Source organism: Elephantulus edwardii, unplaced genomic scaffold (genome assembly GCF_000299155.1).
Source record: "Elephantulus edwardii isolate Elephantulus edwardi_28Jun2011 unplaced genomic scaffold, EleEdw1.0 scaffold00504, whole genome shotgun sequence".
Taxonomy (NCBI): Eukaryota; Metazoa; Chordata; class Mammalia; order Macroscelidea; family Macroscelididae; genus Elephantulus; species Elephantulus edwardii.
Genome location: NW_006400254.1, coordinates 519,172 through 527,049, shown reverse-complemented (window position 1 = coordinate 527,049; position 7,878 = coordinate 519,172). Strand labels below are relative to the sequence as shown.

At 38.1% G+C, this 7,878-nt stretch overlaps 1 pseudogene; it reads right to left on the bottom strand.

Moving 5' to 3' along the window:
* Positions 1-2,580: 2,580 nt before the first annotated feature.
* LOC102848003 overlaps positions 2,581-7,878 on the bottom strand; it is a 40,550-nt pseudogene continuing 35,252 nt past the window's right edge.

The following is a 7,878-nucleotide window of genomic DNA, read 5'->3' as shown; positions in this document are numbered from 1 at the left end:
AGGGCTCTCTCCAAACCTATTCAATCTGAATGCTGAATAAAGTATTCTAAACACTCAACTTTATGAAGAGGAGGAAAGTGGCATCAGAATTGGAGAGTGATTCATCAATAAACTGCGCTATGCAGATGACACAACCTTGCTTGCTGAAAGTGAGAAGGGCTTGAAGTACTTGTTGCAGAAGATCAAGGAATGAAACCTTCAGTATGGATTGCATCTCCATTTCAAGAAAATAAAGATACTTCCCACCAGACAGATAGGCAGCATAATTGAAATAATTGAAATTGTCAACAACATCATCTTGCTTGGATTCACAGTTAACAACCTTTGCACCAGCAGTCAGGAAATAGGGAGATGCATTGCACTAGGAAAATCTACAGTTAAAGACTTCTCCAAATTTATTGAAAGTAGTGATGTCAGTTTGAGAACTAACGTGCATCTGATTCAGGCCATATTCTTTCTGATTACTTACTATTAATTTGAGATCTGAACAGTGAATAAGGATAACAGAAAAAAAAATTGATGCCTTTGATCTGTGGTGATGGAGAAAAGCACTGAACATTCCGTGGACGGCCAAGAGAATGAACAGATATGTCTTGGGGTGGGTGCAGCCAGAGTGTTCTTTGGAGGCAAAAATTAAGAGGCTTTGGACATATTACTAGGAGGGGCTATTCTTTGGATAAAAATATCATTCTGGGAAGTGTGGATGGTCCACAAAGGAGAGGAAGATCCTCAACCAGGTGGATTGACACAGTAATTGCTGCTATGGACTCTTGTGTGTCAGGAAGTATAAGAATGGCACAGGACAGAAGACGGTTCAGATCTTTTGTTCACAGGGTCGCCATGAGTCTTACTCTACTAGATGGTACTTAACAACAACATGTAGCCATGAATATGCAACACTGTAAATCTCATTTCACGCACATGAAAAAGGATCATTCTGCCAATCATTTCGTGTTGTCCAAGAATTTTCTTTTTACATTTTCTACTAGTTTATTGAAAAAATTTGAATACATTGTTTTCAAAAACAAATTCTTTCAATTTACATCACCCTTCCCCCATCAAATTATACAACAACATATTAATCCCCCATCCCCCTGCACATCCTCATGTCTCTGCTTCAACCCTCTCTCACCCCTCTTGCATCCTTATACTCATTCTACAATAATGGTTTTATACACTATGTATACGTGTGGGACTGAGTTAGTTCACTCAGAATAATGCTCTCTGGTGCCTCCTAAGCTAGGTAATATCTTACAAAATCATTGTTCCTGCATGCATGCTGTGTAGAGTATTCCAAATGTCAATGTACCATAATTTCTCAATCCACTCCTTTGTGGTTGAACATTTAGGCTGTTTCCGTGTTCTTGCGATGGTGAATAATGCTGTTATGAACACTGGTGTACAAATCTCAGTTTGTGCCTCAGTTCTTGTTTTCTCAGGGTATATTCCAAGTAGTGGAATAGCTAAGTCATATGAAATTTCTATGTTAAGCTTTTTGAGGAAGCGCCAAACTGCCTTCCAGAAGAGTTACACCATTTCACAATCCCACCTACCATGCGTAAGAGTTCATTTCTCGCCACATCCTCCCCAATATCTATTAATTGCTGCCCTGTTAAACTTTACCGCTGTTACTGGTGTGAAATGGTACATCACTGTGGTTTTGATTTGCTTCTTTCTTATTGCCAGTGATTTGGAGCATTTCTTCATGTGTCTATATGCCATTTGAATGTAGCATTTCAATATGACAGTCTCATAAGACAGCCTTGGATTTTACAAGATGTTGGGGAAATATTTTTGGAATAAGAAATTTATTGTATAATAGTACCCACTGTGGAATATATGAAGACTGAAAGAAAAGAGGACATCTATTTCAGTGGATTTCAAAGGAATCAATGCACTGAGTTAAGACATATAGAGTGAAGTAAATTTCAGAATAATGTAGTTGAGAAGATTATTTATCAACCTGGGGAAAAAAGATGCAGTATACATAGCAATAGCTTTAGAAAGAATGGAATGATAGAGGGGGCGGGGGAAGCCACTAAAGGGATTGGAAATTCACAAGAAGTAAGAGCTAAGTTTGATGTTCCAAGATATTTACACTTTGAGCACTGGCCAAGAAAGCAAGAGGAACACAGTTGATTTAATTTTGATGATCTGTTGTAAATCGGGGAGACTCTCCAAGTGTAGTGAAAGTCATCAGTAACTGAGATTGGAACAGTGAAAAACTTATGAAAAAGAGTTTAACATTATTTTTCCTGAGTTGGTGCAATTGTAATTGTCATCAAGACTCATATTTTGCAAGTGCAATAAGATAGTGGCCTAGTGGCAAAAAGCTTCCATGCAATCCCGAAGGTGTGTTGTTCAAGGTCACAAACTGCTCTGTGGGAGAAGGCTGGCCAATCTCCTCCTGTGCTGTTATTGCCTCTGAAAACCAGCTGGAGGGTCAGCTATGGGTTGGTTTTGATTCTATGCTACACAACAACATAATCATTACTCAGTTTATCCAGCTTGGGACAGTATTCTATCAGGTCAGAAGAATATTAGTTCACCAGCTTTGTTGTTTGTCAAGGTTTGACTTACCTGCACGGAGTTTGGAAGAGACAATTCAGTTCTGAAAAAACATATAGTAATAGTTGAAGGCTAAGGAAGTCAAAGAGAGAGTTAGTTAAGTTACAAAGTTAAGGAAACATTTGAGTATCAAACGCTTCTAGACCTAGAGATGAACTGAAAATTTGGTCAGAAGTAAAAAAAAAAGAGTAATTAACATTCAAAAGAGTCAATAGATGGTCAGACTTTGAGTGTATTGTAAATGATGTTACACAATGAAATGTACAAGGATATATATATGTAAACAACCTACTTACTAAACAGTTCACTCAAATTATAGTGAACTTTATCTTTTCTGGGGTTGAGACTAGGGGGTGTGGCTTTTGTTCACAATAGGATGTAAGTTGATTGTATTTGGCCTTGTATTTAAAAAGGCTTTTGGGCTCTTAGGTCTGCAGCACTTGGGCCTGCTTTTAGTGAACTCCAGAGTAAAACAATCATGGAAACAGGAGTGACATCCACTTCCAAAAATGCTTGCCTCCGGAAACTCTATGAACTTGAAGAAAAGATGAAAATTTTGTGTTCAAGACTTTCATTCATAGAGTCGCTATGGGTCGTTTACAACTCAACAACACTTAACAAAAACACAATAACAACATATGATTTTAATGAAAGTTTTCAAAGAAATTTGTTTTTAATTATTCATTCACATACCTTTTTCTTCCTACCCACCCCAATTCAATCTATGATGAATATATTGTAAATATAGTTACTTTCAATACACATAATGTTTAATCATCCATTCCTTTCAGATTGACCTTCCCTTCCTCTATTCCAATGCAGTGTTTATTTCCTGTTCATTCTTTTCTTGTTCTCCCCACACTCCCCCATAAGCAACTTGATTTTGTAACTGTGATTTTATGTAGTATTTGTCCTTTTTTTCTGTCATCTTCTTTACTTTTCATACTTTAATTTCAGAACAATATATATAAAACTCACAATACACAACATCCAACCTCATTCTTGAGGTTGAGGCCAGAGTTACATCCTGCCTTCACACACAGAACAGGAAAGAAAACACTAGTCACCAGTAGATGGAGCCAGATGGGAGAGGGCAACTCAAGGCTGCTGTGGGAGCCACAGGGGTGCTATACAGGGGAAAGGGGGAGTTATAGCAGGAACTTTTAATCAACTCCTTCCATAGCAGATGCATCTTCGTCACCCTCAAGTGGGGGTATCTCCTCAGAAACAGCAGCACTGGGTTCCTCAGCAGTCCCCTCATCTTCATCAATGCCTAAGCCTAGTTAAATCATTCAGTAGATGCAGTTAGAGTGAGTCTGGGGATCCTCAAGGGAGAAACCAGAAGAGAGGAGTGGGGTTTCAAACAGCAGCACTATCAGTATTTGTCCTTTTATATCTGAATTTATAATGTCTGAGTGTTTATTCATTTTAGAGCGACTTTCCTTTTATCGATTATGATACAGGAATCATCTTCTATTATTTTTCCCTACTGTCCCCAGTACCCTTTTTCTCTTTCTAACTCATAACCATTATACTTTTATTGCAGTTGTTTTTGTGTACCATAGAGTCAGAACTGACCCATACCTGACCCTCTGTAGGGTTATCAGAGGCAATTGATTGCATGGGAGGAGATTGCCCACAGAGCAGCTGGTGGACTCGAAACACATGCCTTTGGGATAGCAGCATACTTTATTGCCACTAGGCCACCATGACTTCTACATCGTTTGGCTTTCTGTGACTGAGATATTTTATGCAGAATGATGTCTTCGTTATTCATTTTCATGACTGAAAGTAAGCAATCCTAGAAGAATATCTATTTGTGCTTTATTGACTATGAAAAGGTGTTTGTGTGGATCATGACAAGTTGTGGCTGACACTGAGAAGGAGTAGATCAGGCTGCAGTAATGTGACTTTGAAGGATGGTCCTGAAGAGGTGTACTGTAATTGACTTAGAGAACAATGATTGAGGTTGACACATAAATCAAATAAATAAATAACAGATATTTGAAACACAGTGATAACAGATAATTGTTGCCAGTGTTGCCAGAATCCTGATTTAGGAGAGCTGTGCAATGACATGTTATAATCTAAAATTTTAGCACACATGGATTTGAATATGTGCATAAGAGATAAGGTTTAAACAACCATTTTACTGATTTTGAAACAGTGTGTCACCAAATTTGAAATAGCCGATGTATTTAAAAAATAACCAGGTGTATATCTCAATGCTGTTTATTTGTGCAGCAATGTTTCCTTAGGAAATGGCAGCTAGGCTCTCATCTGGGATCCTTACACTCCATTAAAACCTGACAGTATTCCATTTACAATATAACCTTTACATTCCCTTTAGAGAGGTTTTTTCTGGTATCTGTGAAATTTCTGCCTGCACATTGAGTTTTATACTACCACTTCTTTCCATAAGTTAGATTGTATATAGTCACTCACCTTGGGTCTAGTTATTTCTTGAAAATTATAGGTTAAAAATATGGATTGCATTTCCTAAGAACATTGCTCTAAAAGCTAAGTTTCCTAAAGATGGTGATAACTATGATAGATAATAAATAACTGATAGAAGCATAGATAACTATTGGAAAAATACTATTTTCACAGAAAGCTACTAAAAACAGTTGATTAATCATTAATCATCATGATAGGCAACATCATGATGGTTGGAAACAAGATTGAAACTGTCAGCAACTTCATCTTACTTAGATTGACACTTAAAACAAGTAGTCATGAAATAAGGAGACACAAAGCACTGGCAAGCTCTGAAGTTAGAGACCTCTCCAAATTATTGAGGAATAATGATATCAGTTTGAGGACTAAGGTGTGTCTGATTCAGGTCATGGTCTTTCTGATCACTTGCTTTGATCAAAGAGTTGGAAAGTGAATACGGATGACAGAATAATTCATGCCTTTGAGCTGTGGTGTTGGAGAAGAGTACTGACCATCCCATGGACTGTCAAAAGAAGGGTGCACCCAGTGTGCTTACCTCGTATACTTTGGGCATGTTGCTAGGAGGGACTATTCCTTGGAGGTGGACATGATGTTTGGAAAAGTAGAGAATCGGTGAAGAAGAGGAAGACCCTCAAACTGAAGAATTGACACTGTAACTGAATACTCGACTTAATAGCACTTAATAACAATAATAACAACTAGTTTTGAAATGTAGATTTGTAAAGCAGTCGCACATTTCTTGTGTTATACCTAGACATTTTTCATTGATTTTTTTAACAAGCAGAAATACAGAATAACATGAAGATTTTAAAATTGTCTTCTAGGTGGTATAGTACTGGTCTGTGCATTGCTGTACAGAGGTAACTCCTGGTTGCTGTGATGCTGAACACGGTGACACTGATATGCCAAACGTGGTAATGGGCACCCATGGTGGACAGTGTTTGCTGGAGCTTCCTGACTAAAACAAGCCTGGAAGCAGGAGCGGCATCCACTTCCAAAATGGCTTGTCTCCGGAAACTCTATATACAAACAGTGCTCGGGCCTTTCATTCACAGGGTCACTGTGAGTCGTCTACAACTCCACAACACCTAACAACAACAACAACAACAACAACAACAACATAAAATGAATCCGAAAGGGGAGGAAATTCAGTAATGTAGGGGAGAGAAAAAATGCGTACACCAACATAGCTTTCTAGAAGTTGACGTGAGAAATGGCTCAGGTCTGTTGCACAAGTAGAAGTTGTTGTTAGGTGCTGCTAGGTCAAGTAGAAGTTATGACAACCTATGAACAACAGATCTGAACTCAGTTCTTTGTCATCCTTACAATCTCTGATTCACTTAGCCTATTACAGCAGTGACTGTGTCAATCTATATAGTTCTAAGTCTTCCTCTATTTTGCTATCTCTCTACCTTTCAGAGTTAGATGCCACTCACTAAGAAATAGCCTATCCTAGCAACATGCCTGAAGTACGTGAGGAAATGCTTTTATCATCTTTGCCTCCAAGGAACACTTTGGCTGCACCTTCGCTTAGACATATCTGTTCTTTTGATGGACCGTGGGATAGTCAGCACTTTTCTCCAACATCACAGTGCAACAGCATCAATTTTTTACCTTCCTTTTTCATTGACCAGCTCTCAGATACATAGGAAGATATTGAAAAGACCATGGCCTTATCAGACACACTTAGTCCTCAAACAGACATCATTGTTCCTCAATAATTTGACTTCAGTCTTTGTGTGTGGATATTTTATATATATCTTACTTACAAATTATGTTCCAGGATTGAACTTCTTCCTTAAAACAGAATGTTTGCCTAAGAAGTTAGCTTATAGTGACAGTGGCCTAACAAACCACTGGGTCCCAATATGTCCAAGTTAATTTGCTCATTATATTTGTAGCCTCACAGATCACATTACAGTGAATACTCTGGAAAAGAATGTCTTCTTCACTCTTCTCCTCTCCTTCTATTTCCTAATTGTTCTTTTACCGCTACCAATAATAATTGTGTTAAGAAGCTACATTTTTGTATTTTTTTTTAAATTTAGGTGTTGATATCTTATACCAGAATAGAGTATGGTAAGTGCACATTATGAGCTGATATTTGAAAAACACGGAAACAGCCAAGATGTCCAACCACAATGGAATGGATTGAGAAATTATGGTGCATTCATATAATGGAATACTATGCAGCACGCAGGAGCAATTATTTTGTAAGGTATTACCTAGCTTTGGAGGAACTGGAAAGCACTATGCTGAGGGGACTAACTCAATCCCACAAAGACAAAAATTGTATAAAACCATTATCGTAGAATGAGTATGGGCATCTGGGGGGTGGTTGGAAACAGGGGGATGAGGGTTTGCTAAAGAAAGGTTAATCATGGGGTAGTACTATTTGAAGGGTGAGGAGGTGAGGGAATCTGGTCTGAAAAACTAGTATTCAAATTTTGTAAATAAACTAATATTTTTTTAAAAAAAGAAAAATAACCAATGAAGGATTTTTCTTTTATTTTTCCTTTTTTTCTCAATAATTTTAATGAACATTTACAGAGAATTTGCTCTCCATTCATTCATTGCTGCACTTCTCTACCCGCCCAGCCCTCTCCCCCCTCCTCCCAGTTCGCTCCTCTGTTTCAACAGTAAAAGAAAGACTCCCTCCCTGTTACACAATCTCCCCGCACTCCTCCCACCACCCCAAGTACATTCCACTATGAAACCATAATTGTGGACTCTTGTGATAACCATAATACCCTATCATACATCGCTTTTAAATTATTCAGTCCCTCATCTGTTTCAGTGCAGTATACACAATTTATCCAGTTTTTCTCAGTCTTACCCCCACCCTGATATCAG